The following is a 20,746-nucleotide window of genomic DNA, read 5'->3' on the forward strand; positions in this document are numbered from 1 at the left end:
TGTGAGAGTAGCGCAAGTTTGGTTTAAGCGTTTTCAAGCCGGAAATTTTGATATCAAAGATGCATCTCGCTCTGGTCGCCCTGTTACGGACAAAATTGATGCCATTTTTGAAAAAGTGGAGCAAGATCGGCATATTAGTAGTTAGGATGTAGCTGAAGAACTGGCAATGACCACAAAACGGTTTTGACTCATTTGAATAAAGCTGGGTACACAAAAAAGCTCGATATATGGGTGCCTCATGAACTCACTGAAAGAAACCTAATGAACCGTGTACTCATTTGTGATTCTTTATTACGACGTAATGAAACCGAACCATTTTTGAAGAAGTTGATAACTGGTGATGAAAAGTGGATCACATACGACAAGAACGTGTGAAAAAGATCGTGGTCAAAGGCCGGTCAAGCTTCACAGACTGTGGCAAAACCCGGATTAACTCGCAACTAGGTAATGCTGTGTGTATGGTGGGATTGGAAGGGCATCATTCATTATGAGCTGTTACCGCCCGGCAGGACCATCGATTCGATCTGTATTGCGAACAATTGATGAGATTGAAGCAAGAAATTGAGAGAAAGCGGCCAGAATTGATCAACAGAAGGGCTGTGGTTTTTCAACATGACAACGCTAGACCTCACACATCTTTAGCCACTCAACAAAAATTACGAGAGTTTGGCTGGGAGGTATTAATGCATCCGCCGTATAGTCCTGACCTTGCACCTTCAGATTTTCATCTGTTTCGGTCTCTGCAGAATTCCTTAGGCAGTGTCAGGTTAACATCACGAGAGGACTGCCAAAACCACTTGTCGCAGTTTTTCGATCAGAAGCCCCAAAATTTTTACAGCAATGGGATCATGTCACTACCAACAAGATGGCAAAAAGTTATGGGACAAAATGGCACCTACATACTTTAGTCAAATGTAAATAAACTATAAAAAAAACGTTTTGAATTTTCATATAAAATACGATGAAACTTTTTCCCCAACCTATTACATCCTATAGTATTTGTATCAATATCAGATTTGACTAACTAGTGAGTACCGAGTCACATTAAAAAGTTAATATTTTTTATTTTTTTTATTCTGTCTCAACGTCGTTTGTTCATTTACCTGACTAAAATATTTAAGTAAAAATGATTTCATCAGATTTTCTTCTGTGAATTCAAAAGTTTGCACGTGTTTTATTACTGGAGATAATGCTTATATTTGTTGATACATTGTTATTGTATTCTTGTAGACGATTGGAGAATTTATTTATTATTATAAATATATAATAATATATTCCTTTAGCTGTATAAATTACAACGTTATCAATATTAAATTCTTTACATGCGATATTTTTTTTATTACATCAACCAAAGGACCGCTAATTATGACAGTCCAGACTCTAATCCCATTCGATTTATGACCAATCTCTTTTTATTGTACATAAATTATTGTATTATCTGTGGCGTGGAGATCTCCGATAGTATTTCCCGCGCATGCTTGGCCCGCACACGCGAGTCTCCGTATCAGTGGGGCGACCTAATTGTACGAATACACGTGAGTCGTACGATCCCAGGTTGAGGTCTAATAATGAGCTACGGTTCCTCTTACTAGAGAGGCAACTTAAAATTGGTACAATACTAAGGGACAGTCATTGTTAGAAAGTGCTTCATGACGTCCGGTTAGATTAGATTTACTAGCACTGCATACATTTATAATAATACAAACTTTTTTTTAAACGAAATTATACTATTTAAAAAAAAATATAAAATAAATTTTATACAATAAAAACAATGTGCTCGGAACATTCTAGAACTAAGGCTTGGGCCATTTAGTATAGTTTACCGTATTAATTATTTTTGTCTTTATTTCAATGAACTTATACTTATCAATTTAATTCTTATATCTTTGTTAACTCTTTCCGCCTTTGCGTTACATTTGGGTATAGTCTATTTATGTGTAAATTGAATTATAATATACAGTAACAACAACAACAGCCTGTAAATTTCCCACTGTAGTTTCCCCTTCTCTTCCTTCGAGGAGAAGGTTTGGAACATATTCCTCCACGCTGTTCCAATACGAGTTGATAGAATACACATGGGGCAGAATTTCGATGAAATTTGAGACATGTAGGTTTTCTCACGATGTTTTCTTTCAAGCACATGAATATTTAGTGGTGCTTGCCTGGGTTTGAACCCGCAATCATCGTTTAAGATGCACGCGTTCTAACCACAGTAAGCTTTGGATTAATTCATTAAAATGTAAACAAATGCACAATTAAGATATCGTTATATCGTTTTGAATTTAGAAGGAATATGAGTATAGAAGGATATGAAGGTGATTACAAAATAACGAGCTGAATGTATGTAAGTCAAAGCAAGACCTTATTATGTATTCATCCGTGATGATCTCATACGAACAACCTAGACTATATTGTAAGAAAGACAAAGAAAATCTTTATTCAGGACAAAAATAGGTATTTTAAATACGGATCATTAACTACATAACATCTGCATCATTACAAAAAGTAATAAAAAAGACGAACATAAAGAAGAGACACCTTAATTGTTTAAATAAATGTAAATTACGGGTTTGAAATCATCGGTTAAGATGACCACCACTGAGCCATCTCGGATCTCGTTCAGACAACAACAACAACAACAACAACAACAACAATAGGCTGTAAATTCCCACTCCTGGGCTAAAGGCCTCCTCTACCTTTGAGGAGAAGGTTTGGAACATATTCCACCACGCTGTTCCAATGCGGGTTGGTGGAATACACATGTGGCAGAATTTCTATAAAATTTGTGACATGCAGGTTTCCTCACGATGTTTTCCTTCACCGCTGAGCACGAGATGAATTATAAAGACAAATTAAGCACATGAATCAGCGGTGCTTGCCTGGGTTTGAACCCGCAATCATCGGTTAAGATGCACGCCTTCTAACTACTGGGCCATCTCGTTCAGGCTTGCTACCTACCTAATTTCATTAATGGCAGTTTCAGTGTTTTAGTCTCAATACGAAATAGATGGTTACTTTCGCATTTACAGTATTAGTATACATTGGACATAAATTTCAGCACAATACCACAAAAGAGAGCACTGTATAGTAACGCAATGTGTGACTTGACACACGTCAAACGATAAACGCCATTGAAAACCGCGTATTGTGTACAGTCAGAGTAAGAAAACCTTCGTCAGTTTTCAAATTCATTTCTTTATCAAGTCTTAAGCTCTTAGTACCTTTTGAATCTAAACATCAAATCATTGCGACGCAATATGTCATTCTCGATCGGTAAAGCAGATACTGCTCATACTGAGCACACGAAAATAGATCTTAAGGTGACGAACCTTTTCTTACCCCGAATGTACATAAATGATCTACGAATGGTGAATAAATGGCCTACAATTTCAGTGACTGGTAAATTTTTCACGTATTCTTGGCTACCAGTTTCAATGCCTTCGAGTCGTCAGGCTCTGACTCGTATTCGTAATGATAAGTATTAAAACAAATTGTTTTAATACTTCACGACTAATATTATAAGCCTTTTTGGTTTTAACTATGTACTCAATTAAATGTTATGAAATTTCGCGGACTCGTCATGGCTACAATAAACAACAGTACATTTGAGGACATAGGGTATCTAAGCCATCCTTCTCCGTAACAAGCTGGCGAAGTTGTGAAGGGAAACTACAAATAATTACTGAAATAATAATTTTTACATAAACATGACATTAGCGCTGCAAGAAATATTAACCATTCCTTACATCCTTGGGATCTAAGATGTCCCTTGTATTGTATCTGTATAGTTACAAATATAATGACATACACAAAAATAGATAACAAAACTAAAAACGGTTTATAGATTTAAACTCTGAGATTTTAAATGTAGAACGTATTCGTTATCGTAAAACACGAGGTACATCCTCAGCCATAAACATGTAATTTTCAATTAGGAGCTGACGAACGAAATGTAATCTTAACTTTTATTACTTGACTCAGTTAATTACTTTTAACGGACGAGTTTGTACCAGAGGAGCTTCTTAATGAAATTCAGTCTAGCAAGATATCTCTGTCGTAATGTTCCTAAAGTTTGAGCACTACATATAGGGATACTACGTATATATGGATATGTGACAGACCGTTTTCCATTAACTCGCGAGCTAAACGAATGTAAATCCCCGTACACACGGGTGCAAATTCACTAGCTTCATTTAATAATGAATTAATTAATGCATCGCTGCAAGTTCCGAGACGGGGCTTGAAACTTGGGAACTTCGTCTCCAAACGCCTCGTAGGTATCGTTTTCCGACTAAGTTATTTTTGGCTGTACGCCTACGGGTTTAGGATCGTGTTTCAAATTGTGATTAAGTTACGTTTGTTTAATAACTTAATTGTTAAACTGTCTTAACTGTTTTCGTTGTTCTGTTTGTTAAGACAATCATCATTTCGTTTCTCGAAAAATTTTTGGATGTTGAACATTCTGACTGTTTTCATATTAGGCATTATTTTGTTGTTACTTTGCATGTAATGAAAAAGAGTTTGAAAAAAAAAAACTGATATACGTCATTTAATTGTTATATTCAATTCGTTCCATATAATTTTAAATATCGAATGTTATTATCAATTAAGTCAAAGAACACCCGATAACAGATCAGGATATTAAGTCGAATACTTTTGTAGGTTAAAAATTTATTTCGCTTGTTATGTAAAGAAATATGAAAAAATATTCTTCGCTAGTCGTCAACATAACATAAAGCATTTTCACGGCGTTAAAATGGTTTATAGCGAAGGCGAGAGTACAGCTCGAGACCAAGTTCCGTAGTAAAAAACCCTAATTTCCTGCACCCTTTCATTTATACCCGGGCAATCTGGAGCCCTGTAGCTTATTTATAGGGGTCCCGGTCGTTTGATGGGCGGCTGTCAGAATGCGTAATGATAAAGACTGTAAAAAACGTTGTAGACTTACTTCTAAGTCGAGTTCAGTTAAATAAACGCAATAAAATATCGAACCAAAGCGAATTCACTAATAATACTAAAATGTAACAGTGGCTCAACGCCCCATTGTGTAAACCAGACATTTTCCTTTTTATTTTTGGATTCTTGATTGGAGATTCATTCATAGACACTTAATTATATCCAAAAGTAAGAAAGAGTACTTGGAGTTATTCCACAAGCCTGATCCATTGTGGATTGGGTTGTAATTTCCTTCTTCAAATGCAGATGCTTCATCGATGTTTTCCTTAAATACCGTGATTAATAAATAAAAACGAAGCACGTGATAACAATGTTTGAGCTCTCAATTGTATTATAAAAAAAATTACGTAGACTTCTCTTATTCTTATTATCGTTGGCTAGTATAGTAATTTACTTATTAAACGATAAAATCGTGAAATTGGGTAGTTTAAACGCAAGGAGACTATGACGACCTTGGTCGAGTAGTGTGTACGACCGGTTTTCGTGGGTACGCCACTCTGAGGTCTTCGATTCCCGGCCGAATCGATGTAGAAAAAGTTTATTAGTTTTCTATGTTGTCTTGGGTTTGGGTGTTTGTGGTACCTTCGTTACTTCTGATTTTCCATAACACAAGTGCTTTAGCTGCTTACATTGGAATCAGAGTAATGTATGTGATTTTGTCCAACATTTATTTATATTGTAGACCTTATACTTATGTTCTTATGAATTTATTAGTTAGTAGATATTATTTGTCGGTTGTCTGCACTGCCAGCACGAAGCTCACTACATATTCATGTAGAAGACTTTACGAGTGTTAGTTCGGTCGTTTGGTCTTGTCAATGATATGTTATCATTATTTCTATTTTTGGACATATATTACGAGATACTGTATTCTTTCAAATACGAAGTTCATTAACCTCGTTATGTAATAATAACACTTGACTGAGATTTATTGCAAGATACAGAGACAGAAATATAAGTGAACGATTGTTCTTAATTTTTTTTCAATACCTGTTGATATTCTGAATTTTGTGTGATCGCAAATACATAGTCAACAATGATGTACGAGTTTATGTATAGTACACATCTATTGTTCCTAAATAATAGAACAAGGGAATGAACAATTATCTGCTTTTCCGAGGCTTAAAGATCTTCATTCTTCAATTTAACAGCTATAAATTTTAAGGGTTCCTTGTTATCCCGAGCACAGTATTTAATTTGACTTTTTCTCGCTGCAATATATTAAATTGGACCTTTTTCTAAATCAGTTGAAATTCACTTTAAGTCGACTCTATTTGACGTTTTTCGGCTTGAATTTTAAAAGGCGACCTTAATTACGCTTAGCGCGGATTCAAATGGGTCGAGATTGTTGAAAAATAAATTGCTCCATTTTTTATTGTTTATTAAATCACTCTTTGTTATGAACGCGGCCGTTTAGCTTTGGATGCGTTTAATAAAAGTTATATGCGAGTTAATGAAATTCATTATTACGGATTCGCGAATTCGTCTCAGCTTTTTCATTATCTGCTGAACTTTTCACTTACGTTCGTATTCTTGCCTTAAGGGCATTGAACAATCGTCGAGGATTACCATAGTATATGCTATACAAATTAAAGGGTGAGCGAGCCAGTGTAATTACAGGTACAAGGAACACAAATTATTGGTTCCAAAGATTAGTGATACATTGGCACAAGGGTTTGTTAATTTGACGACCTCCATGGTCGAGTGGTGTGTACACCAATTTTCATGGGTACGCCACTCTGAGGTCCCGGGTTCGATTCCTGGCCGTGTCGATGTAGATTACCATTAGTTTTCTATGTTGTCTTGGGTCTGGGTGTTTGTGGTACCGTCGTTACTTCTGATTTCCATAACACAAGTGCTTCAACTACTTACATTGGGATCAGAGTAATGTATGTGATGTTGTCTCATATTTATTATTATTATTAGATTTATTTATTTGTTAATATTTTTATAGTGAGAATATTTGTGACCAACTTACCAGCAGTTGGTATATTTGCAAGTCAAAGTATTTCAATACAAAAATAAATTGAGAAAATAATAACCAGGTAAGAATATGTTCCGGTTTTTATTGAATAATTGTCAATACGAACATTGGCACGATTTCGCTGTTTGACCTTTGTTCATGTAAAATGACGTAGTCTTTCTGCTAAGGTTAGTAGGACGCCTGTGCGATAAGGCGTCGGGGGGTGGGTGGAGATAACGTCACTCGTTACTCCTCGCTTGTCAACTTGACGTTAATGTTAAAAATATTTATGCCTCAAAAAAAAAATTAGTCCGAAGTATTTTTATGTTACAAATCCTCAGCATTTTCACGTGAATTACGAAAACGTTTGCCCAATTCGCTAAACGTTTAATTTGCCAAGAAAAACATTTTGGTTCGCTATATCAAAGAGAAATAACTTCCAAACAAAATGGTAATGCCTCCTGGAATTTAGACTTCATAGTATGAAATTTAATATCTACGAACTAGGCTTTAAGTTTTCATACACTTCACTCGAATACGAAACCAAACTCATTCCGACTTTCCCACATAAAAGTACTGGAGGTATTAACACAGCAAAGTACACTACATTTCTACTTGGATTCTTGTTTGCTTTCAACGAAGGCTATTAAGTTGTTTATTACTCAATCTACACTCGTACCTGTGGCTCGTTATGTGTTTTAACTATTTTATTCATATTCCTCTTTGTGAATTAACCAAGATATTTTAAAAATAAAACATAGCATGTTTTTCGCCATTAAAATTTATTCGGTTATGAAGCAAGGGTTTCGATATTATAGACTCAATTATTATATATCTTCAATGTACTAATTATAATTGTAATGTAATTTACTTGGTGGTAGGGCTTTGTGCAAGCCAGTCTGGGTAGGTACCACACACTCACCAGTTATTCTACCGCCAAAAAACAGTACTCAGTATTGTTGTGTTCCGGTTTGAAGGGTGAGTGAGCCGTGTAACTACAGGCACAAGGGACATAACATCTTAGTTCCCATGGTTGGTGGCACATTGACGATGTAAGGAATACTTAATATTTCTTACAGCGTCATTGTCTATGGTGACCACTTACCATCAGGTGGCCCATATGCTTATCCGCCAACCTATACCATAAAAAAATATATAAATCAAACGTTCTTGTGTTGGAAGAAAATATTATGAATTTACTAATCACGATTAGATACTTGTTATGAGTAATAGATAATCCCAAATGAGATAAAGGCAATCCCACTGACCGTCTTTGTCGTTTCGTGGTTGATTTTGAAAATAAATAAGAAAGTTTATCGATTCCTTATTCAAATAAAGTAAGAACGCGATTGTACCGATGCCGAGCAAATAAACAGATATACAGAGTTGCTTTCGTATTAATAATATTAGTACATATTTGTACAAATGATGACCAAACGGAATGGCCTCCGAATGTTAAGTGTCCACCGCATCGAAAATACCTCACCAACCTTAGGAGCTAAGATGTTATGTCTCTATTTTCTGTAGACACTGGCCCACTTATCTATCAACTATGAACGTACAAAATACTATGACTTGCTGCTTGGCGGTAGAACGAGTGGGTAGATACTCAGTCTTTAAACAACAACAACAGCCTGTAAATTTCCACTGCTGGGCTAAAGGCCTCCTCTCCCTTTGAGGAGAAAATTTTTGGAACATATTCCACCACGCTGTTCCAATGCGGGTTGGTGGAATACACATGTGGCAGAATTTCTATGAAATTAGTCACATGCAGGTTTCCTCACGATGTTTTCCTTCACCGCTGAGCACGAGATGAATTATAAAGACAAATTAAGCACATAAATTGCCTGGGTTTGAACCCGCAATCATCGGTTAAGATGCACGCGTTCTAACCACTGCGCTATCTCAGCTCCCATCCCATCCCAGTCTTTAAACGAAAATATAATATTTCCCAGTGTAAATGAAAAAACGCTTTGTCCGACTGGTATACAAAGTGTAGGTATCCTAGATACTTAATTATTCCGTCTAGCATGTGCTCCAATAATATGGAGCGGCAGCTGGCTGGACTGATCGTGTAATTGAAATGTTTATTGTTTCGTCCTTCACAACGCTTATTACGTAAATTATATTCGCTTGTAAAATTTTCTAGCTCATTTTCTATACTGTATTTGATATCGGACCAAACATTTTACAAAAAATCAAAATATTATCAAGAAAATTTAAAGTTGGTACAGAGTGTATTAATTTCATACATTCAATACTGCATTTACTGGTTCTTCTTATTTTGGTAATTTTCATATTCTTAGTAAGAATTATTTACATTTACGTTCTTCGACATAGCTATCCGATGGCAAATTGGCACCACATTGACACTGTAAAAAATATAATCATGCCAATATACATCGCCAATGCACCAACCTTGGAGACTAAACTGTTATTTCGCTTAGGCCTTTTAAGCGGTAGCAATTAAGAGAGGCGTACCATATGCAATTTGCAATCAAGGACAACAATTATAGTACAAATCTAATAATAGGGTATGAATCTTCTTAAATCGTTGTTATCATTGAAATTCACATGAATCCACTGACGTATAAATAGAATATACGTTCGTATTTCATCCGTGATGATCATAATTTGTTCCCTTTGTAACAGAAGTGATGCTTGCGCAAATGTAGCTCGTTTTGTATGAATGGCTTTAATCAAGATCTTTTTACTTGGTCGCTGCATAAACTCGTCCCCTCATATAACGTTAGTGCAAATTGTCTTCTGTATAAACATGAATCAGCTTTTCATTTTCACTTCTTTCATTAAAGCTTGAGATATTTTTTCTCTTTATAAGGGTAATTTATATGCTAAATTATATATGTATTTATCTTTCTTAAGGACTCTCAGTAGCTACGCGTTTAACTTACCACATAATATACCCATATTTGGAAATACTACCGCGTGTTCTATTGAAGTAGAAGCTTAGATATTTATGCCATTGTTTTTTTAATATAAATCATACCCTAAAAATGAAAATTAAAGATTTTTATCAAGAACATCATTTTTATATTTTACAAAATAACAGGTAAATTTTAAGAAGTAAATATAGGAGAATAAAATTAGCAAAAACAGGATGTTTCTAATACTCAATATTTATTAATTTATTGTATTTGTTTAATAACGATAACTTGTTGTTATTGTGGTGTAACAAGAATAATAATAATAAATAATTCTGACTTTATATATGCCGTGCACGTGGAGAATGTTCTTGATGAATACCCCCCATTTGTCCCTTGCCAAAGGACCATTAACTTCCCACCGAAAGGTTTCTATAATGTACTTCAAGGGCATTAGTGTGCCCACAAAACGTTTAAGGGCCTCCGTAGCTTAAGGCCCCCCGGAGTGCTTCCGATATGACGTCATATCCGATTTGATTGATGCCTAAGAAAAATGTATTTATTGTACTGAATTGAACTGAATAGAATTGTGATTACCATCTTTCAAATCACGTAAGAACTTTTTATATCCCAATGGCTCAATTCGGGACGTGGGCAAGCTAAATTGATTCCTATGCTTGAATTTATTCTCGTAATATTTTACCATAAATCATCGTAAGGTAAAGGTTTCGTATGAAGTTCTGCCACAAGAGCTTCCAACATCCGCTGGAGCAGAGCGATGGAACAAACTCCACCATCTCTTTATATAAACTTGTTTTTTATTTATATAATATTGTTTTTTTCTATAACACTATGAAGTTGTATACAGTCGTCAAAAATATGTTGCAATATGTTACTCAAGCACTTATTTTGTTCACTATAGATGTATTTGTTCATTTAAAAAAAAATATTTCAATTAGCTTTTCTTTGTTTATTTTTTTCTGTACAATTGAAACTGCGACAACCAGTGTTGTGTTTTGTTGGTGGTACTCACTTTCCATCACGCCTTCATCCTGCTCATTTGCGTTTGCTAATTTTAGTAACTTCAATTATTAGAATTTAAGAGTAATTTAAGCTGAAATTTGTTTATTGTAACGCTATAATCTTGTGTTGTTTTTAAAACGTATTTTGTCCTAAAAAGTTTGTTTTTTAGGAAAATGCTTTGTTCGATTGTTGTCCACGGCGCCAATGTTTTTTACGCACGAGACATCACTGAGAATTTTTTATTCCTCTTACTTGGAACCTATTATATCCTAAGATCATTGTCTAAGTACTCCTCGTACTTAAAAATTATGAAATGGTCTTCTGTCCTCGTGATCCAATATGTCCTATAAGGCTATTTATTCGCTTTAGGCGAGCCTTATAAAGAATATTTTTCGCAAAGCGTTACCTTGGTGTGGTGCTTATGGGCGACGTTGACCATTTACTATGGGGTCCGTTGATCGTCAGCTAAAGTAACAAAAACTTAACTAAATAATTTAAAATAACCAGTTAAGTGTTTAATCATAAGTATATTAACTTAATAAAACGATGGATGTTTCATTAATGATCATTTTTTAATCTGTCATGAACAATGCGATGCGAAAATAAAATATTATAAAAAACGACAATTTCTAGTAACTATATTACCAAACATTTGTCCAAAATATGTCCAATGTTATTTTTGTTGCCATTTTTACCCTTCCAGTAAAGTCTGTTGCATGTAAACTTCGTATATTATACTACGAATTCGTTGCCTATTTGTGTGGGGATTTGTATTATTACGTTTCCCCTAGAAATGCAAACATATTTTTAAATGCATCTCGAATTACATCAACCAGATACAGTATGATCCGTATTTTGTAAATTATGGCCAATTTCGTGCCAATCCCACAACCCCTTTTGTTTTTTTATATACACAATTTTTTCGTCTTTTTCTGTCCATACACTGTGTAGGACACAATAGGACATATCGAATACAAAGCCTTATTATACAATTCAAACTGACGTGTTTCGAACTCGTAAAAACAGAGCTCAGCTTAAAGGTATTTTAAACATTTATATACAGTTCGCTGTAGTTTGTATTTCAGCGAATCTTTGAAATTCCTATTTTACTTTAAACTCTATATCCCTTACATTCGTGTGTAACTTTATTATACACACACTCACACACAATAATATGTATACATAAAATAAATAAATCAGTGGCTGCTTTAATTTTGTCCAAAAACAGTGGTAAATCACTGATCACGATCATTAAAAATATTTATGATATTATCTTAATAGTTCCAAGATTTGTTTCTCGTGTTCTTAGAAATTTCTCAAAACTTTCCCACCGCTGCTTTTCCCCAGTTCCCGCTGTAATTCGAGCCCTTTCGTAAACTTTCCCAACTGCTTCCAGGGGAGTGATAGCTGAGTTCAGTAATTTTAACTAATGACACTTTGTACTGAAGTCGGCTACATGCGTAAAGTTGCTTCCCAGTGCCTAACATTTACCACTTGCTATGCTAGTTACGATGTAAGCAATGTAATATTCTGATAATGTAAGGAAATTTGTTTAATATCACCAACATTTAGCTACAAGTCTAAATCTTTATTCGTAAAAATTGCTGTGACTAATTGTCTTTTATTTTTATGGATATATTCTGAAAATGACAAAATGTCGTAAAAAGAATGCTTTGCCGAAGAATGTGAATCTGTCCATATATATGCTTTCATCTTTAAAATAACACAACGGAGTGTGTTACGGTTTTTTTCAATAGATATATTGATTCAAGCGGAGGGTTTATATGTATGCACAATATACTAGTGTGAAGCAAGGGCAGGTCGCTAGTATAAAATAAAATGGTTAGCAAATCTTGCAAAATAATTTTCCGAATAATAATGACTAGATTATCCTTTGGTTTAAATTACAAATGTTTTAAAATCTTGTCCTGACTTTAAATTGTACGTAATCGTTACAAATGTTTCATGATATATATTCGTATTAGACCTTTCTCGTAGTATAACTTCCTATCTGAAGGATGTAAAAGCACTTGTAGATAACAGCACTTTACTGAAGTCTCGTTGTCTCTGACAAATGTCTTGATAGACGAAAGGGCCTTGACAGCACTATAAAGTCCTCTAATTTACATACAAATAATTGTAACAGATTGCGTCTCTAAACCATTTTCCCGAAAATTGTGTTCATTTGTATAATTTGTCAGACGCCACTTGATTCAGTTACGCCGATTTTGATGTAAATCGCTTGATTAATTAATGTTTTCTCTTTTCAGATTTCCAGAGCCGCTTCATTTGTAGGTCCGCATATTGATTGAATTATTTCACTTGAAACTTATGAATGTTTGTTAAATTAATTTGTTGTAGATTATTAATTTCATTCACTTTATAATTTGAAGCAGCGATTGCTTTTGAGTATTTCATAGCTTCTGGTTTTATGCTAACGTACAAATATTACATAACAGTAACACAGTATTATGAGTCAAAATAAAATCCTCTCAAATGATAATTTAATTAAAAATCAAAAATGTTACGTATAATACTTTGCAAACCAAACATAATTATAGTCGATAAAATTCAAGATGAATGCATTGTGTAACAAATAGCCCCATGCAATTAGCTCAACCGGACACTTATAATTGTTTACGGAGGAAATTGTTGGAATTTCCTCGCTGTAATGAAAAATGTCCGAGACTTTGTCTTTGCTTCTTTATGGCTTAAGTTTGTGGTCGGGACTTAAATTATTTTAAGTGCGCCCATTTGAGAGCGCCTCGCGGTTATCGTCTGCTGCCTGTGATTAATGTCGCCTGTGTTGAAGGTAGCTTCAGCGGCTAAGTTATTGTGAGCAACTATTGTTTTAAATCGGGGACCATTGTAGGGTGTGTTATATTCCTCGTGTATGCTGTTGCCCTAGTACCGTTTCTCTATTACTATTTCATATACTGTAACTGTCTGGCTGACTCTAAAATTGTTTGAGGGTATTTCTCATACAATTTACCCTCATACTATGAAACGCTTAAAAAGAAGAATATTCGATGCCTTTTATAGCAACGTAAGTAAACATAAACGGGAAACAGATAAGACGAGTAGGGAGGATAATTTAAAAAAGCTTTTTAGAAAACCATAATATTTTCCCCTTAAATCTCAGGCAGTTATCTGCAAGCCCGGTTTTAATTAAATGTTAGTATCAGATGGAAATTAGGACTTTTAAAATGTGAATAATAAATTTTTTTGACATTAAAAATGTCTGTAATGCCCTTGTTTCCTTTGCTTTATTTTTATTTTTAGATAAGCTGAGAGTGCACCCAAAAGAATTGTACTTCAAACTTTTTTGTTGCATACACTTTCATAATGCTAAAATGTTTTTGTTACTTATATTTTTTCACCCGTATGATACACAGTAATAAATTAGATCCCAGTAATCTAAAATTTCAACCATATTTTGGTTTCAATGTAAGGTTACTAGGGTTACAAAAAATTTTAAAATTATAAATTTGCAACATTACTGTACCGCAAAACAGCAATACTGAGTATTGTCATGTATCGGTTTGAAGCCAGTGTAACGACCGGTGAGGTGCATAACATCTTTGTTCATAATGTTAATGATGCATTGACGATGTTTAAGTGTGGCTAGTATTTCTGGTAGCTTCAATGTTTCTGTTCTGACCACATATATGTATATGATAATGATGATGAAGGCCGGTGGTATTTTCAAGACTTATTAAAATTAACAAAATTTTAGCTTTGACCGGTTCGATTTTATCGACGACCTCTGTGTTCGAGTGGTGTGTACAACGGTTTTCATGGGACGATTTCGAGTCAATGTAGATTTTCTTTAGTTTTTTCTGATGTTTTGCGTCTGGGTGTTTCTGGTACCGTCGTTACTTTTATTTATTTGAGCACGCTAACAATATATATATTTAACACTCGTACATAATTTCAGTAGTAGACAATCATGTTCTTAATATATACATCAATAACTAGCGTACATGACTTTCACAAACAACTAGACACGGAACAATTACACATATATATTAAATTTATTTAACTTAAAATTAGAAAAATTAAAACCTAATAGAAAATACCTAAATAGAAATTTAACAAGCTAAAATTATTTAAAGAAAATGATTGAAAAGTTTTCTTTTAAAAGCATTCAAGGAATCACTAAATATGTCAATGTATATAAAAAATCAAATATTACTTTTGATTTTCCATAACACAAATGCTTTAGCTTTTTATATTGGGATCAGAGTATTGTATGTGATGTTGTCTCATATTTATTAGTATTTATTTATTTATATTTAGAAGAAGTCAGTTTGTAATTTTCTTTTACACGGCCTATCTTAAATGTGTATTTATTTAACGCAATTCAATTGTAAGTACAATTAATCTTGAATGAAAAATAATACTACATATTTTATCATGTTTATCAAAGAATAAATCGATATATTAAGCAAAATATATAAACGTTGCATCGGTCAAAATAGAATGTCAAATCTTAAAAAAATCGCCGTCCCCCAATATAACCTGATCGAATTAAATTTTTATTCACAGCAATTTCGCGAGCGCCATATAATACGACGAATTTTAATAAAATGAAATTACTAAGGGCGGCTGTAAAATTTGAGGACATCCGAATTAATGCCGGAGAATAATTGAGTCCGCTACATTCACGCACAAAGGGTCATTTTATGTTTGTTTTATTAAATTTGTTTCCTTACTTCCTCTGGAAAGTGGGTATAAGAATTTATGAACAGCACATTATACTTTTATTTACAAGTTTTTGTATACCGTAACATACCGTACATGACATGTATATGAACATTTAACCAGAAAACAATTATAAACCTCATAAATGTAAACGGATATTATTATCCGTTTGGATTTATCCCAGTATCCCATTAAATGGATTGGCATCGTTCATCTCAGTCTCTAGTGATATCCGTTCCATCCGCTAAACGTCATCCCTTACGAAGCTTATCCATTTTTTTGGTCATCATCTTGTCGTAGCTATCCATGGCTGGACTACCATCAACAACGTCTTGCAATTTGATGCTTGTGATGATTCTAGTAAATATAAAAAAATACAAATATGACAAGAAATTTTTCGATTACAAGCGCAAAAAAAATATGTTAATAGACTTGATTTTTAAGGAATATATCTAGCTTAAAGTCCGATCGAATTTTGTACAATCGAGAGTTGAAATTAGTCAACAATAAACATAAATAGCAGGATTTGTTTGGTAATAGACCTATGTAGAAGCTTATCTAGGTAGAAAGTACCTGTCGGGTAGTAGACCACCCATTCTAACGCCAAATAGCATATACTTAGTATTTTTATGTTCCACTTTGAAGGATGTCTTGAAGTGTTCTTGAAGATTCTCTCTGTTTCCGGGGTTGGTGTTGTTTATCGTGAAAATAATGGGTAATATTTCTATCGGTAACAGTTAATACTGGGCCAATGTTTATGCTTGGTTTCTACTGAACACTTAGGTACCATCAGATAGCCTATTTATCAACCTACAAATATGATTTGGAACAAGAAGATTTTTTTTAAAACCTTTTCGGTTTATTTTCTTATAGTAAAACAGACTCAAACTTCGTTATTGTCGCTTACTACATTATACTTTCGCGAATGAAACTGTGTTGGCTCTAGGCGCACTCTTAAATATTTATAGCATAAAATATCCAAGAAATGAGTGTTTATTGCCTGTCATTGATATAACATAAATATTTGACTGTGGCTTAAGCAATTTGGAAACCGATCATCCCACTTTTATAGCCCATGAATTCATACGACACAGTCCTGTGTGGATTTTACTATAACTACGGGATTACGGTTCCGTATAAAAATATATGGGTGGATGGCGATTGTATGAAAAATAAAATGGGTACAGTTGTAAAAAACCTAAGTGGCTCGCCTAGTTTCGTTGATGATAAATAATACAACGATGTGTGATCAAAGCTCGAAGACATTAGTACAATAGAATACTATAGCTTTAATATAAAAAATGGTTTATATTTAAACTTTCACAAATATCTGCTACTCGTTAGTGGTATTGGAAAACGTTGCTAGGAAACCTGCCAAGATTTGTATCCTTCAACCTGTGGTGGAATTAAGCTTTAAACCATCTCCTTGAGAGTAGACACCAGCTAAACACCAGCAGTGGGAATTTATGAATTGTTACTATAACTTGTTTTAATACATAATATCTGCTATCTACATTAATAAACCTCTTAGGTGCTGCCAGCTAAGGTCGCTTTTCTTTCTTAGAAGACTGCAACCACTTTTGAAACACAGTCAAAATAACAAACGAATACTAAATATAACAAAATTTTCACAGCAATTTTATTTTATAACACAATTTTCACAGCAAGTTTCACCTGTTATATAGAAATAAAAAATTATAGCCTGTAAATTTCCCACTGCTGGGTCGAAGCCTCCTCTCCAGCTACTCCAATGGGGGTTGGTGGATTCATATGTGACAGAATTTAGTTTAAATTAAACACGCATTTTTCCGCACGATATTTTCCTTAAACGCCGACCACAAAATGAAGTGAAAACACAAATGAAAGATGAAAATTCAGTGGAGTTTGCCTGGGTAAAAGAACCCGTAATCATCGATTATGATACGGTCTAACAATAAGGCCATCTCAGCTCGAAATGCACGTTTTTAACAAAACAATAAATGAAGTAAAGTCATGAAGTTATTGTAAAACGTTTATTCGAGGAAATTAAAGAGTACCCAACGAGTCTGATTGCATTTGAGTTTAAATAAATAACTCGGTTTGCTTTGAAAGCAAACTACAAATGTTTATTTCATTAAACCGTTAAAGTTGGATGAAAAACAACGACTCACAAACACATTTATTGTTGCTACATTTCTGCGCAATTTACGGACTTCTTGCAGTCAAGAAGGGGAAAATAGTTATCTACTTGGAGTTTGTAGGAGCGATTTTGTTTCTCTTAGTGTTCATATGGAAATGCTGGTTATGTCGAATCATTGAAAAGAATTAGAAAAAGACAAAATAGTAATGAAAAGAGAAAACAACACAGTTCTTCAATTATGCTTGATTCTGCGTGATTCAAGGATGTCTGTGTCGTGACGTAGTGTTATTAGAATCTGTGGTGATATTATTTATGAAAAGAGACTATTCCAAAGTCCTGAACTTTTTCCTTTTGTAAGTATCAAGTCGAACTACAGTGAACTCAGTATTAATAAAAGACGACACATACATAGAATTGTATATATATATAACTAGTTGTCGCTCGCTTTGTTAGCATTTTAGGGCTTGATTGTCAGGTGTTAGGTATAAAAAATCTTCGGACTCGTCTCGAAGTTCAAGCTTGCTTTTCAAACCTTTCATCAAATTCGCTTTAGTGGTTAGGTCGTGTTAGGGCAACAGACAGTCAGACAGTTACTTTCGCATCTATAGTATTCGTGTAGATTATCCATCCTTTCCATAAAGTATCCCAAAACATTTTGAGATGTATAAACTATTCTACATGACTTCACTTTGCCAACCTTTATATTTAAGATGTTATGCCCCTTGTGCCTGTAATTACTTCGCCTAACCTTTCAAATCGTAGCATAACAATCCGAAGTATTGCTGTTTGCGCTAGCCGCGGTAGTTTTTCTGATATACGACTTTTTGGTTGGGCAACAATTGTTTATCATTCTCTCGACAAGTTTCAAACTTTTCCCATACGTCTAGTGGGTACTTGCCGTGTTTTTTGTTTCCGACTTTCCTGCGGTTGCTTCGTATCGAGTTATGAATTAGTTTTTGTTTGCTTGTATGATTTTAAACTTTTTAATGGCTTAATTTTCCAGCACCTGTTCAAGTTTTATTTGATGGTAGTTTCGCAATGAAACTTTGTTAATAATTGAGAGTAATAAGACTGACCGCCAGTTTCTAAAATGTCAAAGTTAAATTAACAATTTTGGTTAATGTGATTTGTCATTGGTCAATGGCAGATCACGGAATGGACCAATGAGCGTTCAGATTGAAGTCAAATCATGTAACTTGACTTTGACCTACGTTTAAAAACTGTTGGTTAACGTAGTGGTTATGTTTTATTCATAATATATTATTCAAAAACAAAAAGTTCATCCTTATTATTTCTCAATATCTTTTAATGATGATAAAACTTATCAAGGCTTTCTTTTAATAAAGCGTTCGAGACATATCATTGAAGTAGTAAATTTGAATAAACAATTAATTCTATTTATAAATAATAACATTTTGATAGTTTTCAACGAACAACAATATAACGCTAATAAAAGCTGGTAAATAAAACTAACATTAAAAAAAAAAACTCCTTTAATATTTCAAATAAGATATATAATAATATTTTACTCTGCAAACAGAAGCATATTTGCGACATAACGTAGACATGACAAACACTAATTTATCTTAATTTAGTACCTGTATACTTAAAGCGCTGAGATAAATGTATGCAAATCGCAGTGCTCGGAAAATTCACATGAAATAGTTGTAATTTTCCACTCGTTTCGCATGCGGGCCCCGCTTTTAGTGCTTATTATAAGTTGGCTCGTGATAAGACAAAATAAATAATACTACTCAGACTTTATTTCAACTGAGCGCAGTGTTTAGGATGATTTATACGTTGTGCCATTATTCATTTTACATTTGGGTATATTTGTTTTGTTACATTTGGGAATATCGTAGGTTTGATTTTAGGCAGTTTGCTGAGCATTTAACGCGGGTGTATTAATAAAAAAAAAACTTTATTTAAAATTTTATTCAGATCTGTTAATGAAGTTTTTTTTATCCTAACCAATTTGAACCACGGCAGACATACTAAAAGATCGTCATACACACACGAACACATTGAAAATATTTAATTTAAGTACGCAATAAAAATAAAATCCATATAAACTTTATTCAAGTAGGCTTTTACAAGCACTTTTGAATCGTCATGTTACAATTTAGTGAAGCTACCCCCGGTTTGGAATGTAGATTTCCGAGAACTTCCGAGAAGAACCGGCAAGAAACTCAGTAGTTACTTTTTTTCAACATTTATAAAATAGAAAGTTATGTTAATTAAATACAATTATTTAAATTAATATACCCAAACAGGCTTGGAAGTCAACAGGTATAAACTCCACGATTTTTTATCATCTATAAAATCTCGTATCGAATAATATGCCTTTTATTTACCAATGTATTTTTTACAAACGATTTGCATTTACGAAACGGCAAAGTTAAAAATATATTTATAATTTTATTAAATATGTATTCTTTTACTTATAATTACTTAGAATCTTCATTCTGAACAAAAGGTAAATAATAAAATACTAATAGGAGCTGTAAAACTAAAAGACATAAAGGCCAATCTTTTTTATCATTAATATAATCCTGTAAAGTTTTTCTTCATTAGGGTTTTTAGCAAGGGTTATTATATTAGCAGAAAAGAAATATTTTAAGGGAATACAAAATATAATACTTTCATAGAAATATGTAGAACTCTTTGACAAATAATCTGAGCTAATTCGAGATCAAATCAAAGTGTTATATGCCATTTCGTCGTTGAGGCGTTCGATAAAACTCAACTTGTCACGTTTGCAGACACGCCATCTCGGAGCATCCGTCATTGTCTCCCTTATCTTACTAGACGAAACGTTTTTACAATTCACCATCCGTTAAATCTTTTGGTCGTTTCATCGCTACATCTCTTGGGTGGTCTGAGAAATTCTCTCTTCGGTAGATCTCATAGTCTGTATCAGATGAAATAAAACATTACTTGGAAAATAAATATAGATAGTTTCGTATGAAGAGTTTTTGTGATATGCACTCTTTTAGAATATATTACAACTTATATCTTAACTGTATATATTATACAAGTACAAATGATTTATTAATAATAAAAAATATGAATTACAATCTGTATACCTACATCATTTTA

General features: G+C 33.7%; 1 protein-coding gene across 1 annotated transcript in view; it reads left to right on the forward strand.

Annotated features, from left to right (window-relative positions):
* LOC124535572 (uncharacterized protein CG43867) overlaps positions 1–20,746 on the forward strand; it is a 363,739-nt gene that overhangs the window by 20,300 nt on the left and 322,693 nt on the right. The window contains exon 2 of the mRNA XM_047111819.1: positions 13,095–13,119. The gene's annotated coding sequence lies outside the window, so the exon portion shown is untranslated. The remainder of the gene's footprint in view (positions 1–13,094; positions 13,120–20,746) is intronic.

Source organism: Vanessa cardui, chromosome 15, assembly GCF_905220365.1.
Source record: "Vanessa cardui chromosome 15, ilVanCard2.1, whole genome shotgun sequence".
NCBI lineage: Eukaryota > Metazoa > Arthropoda > Insecta > Lepidoptera > Nymphalidae > Vanessa > Vanessa cardui.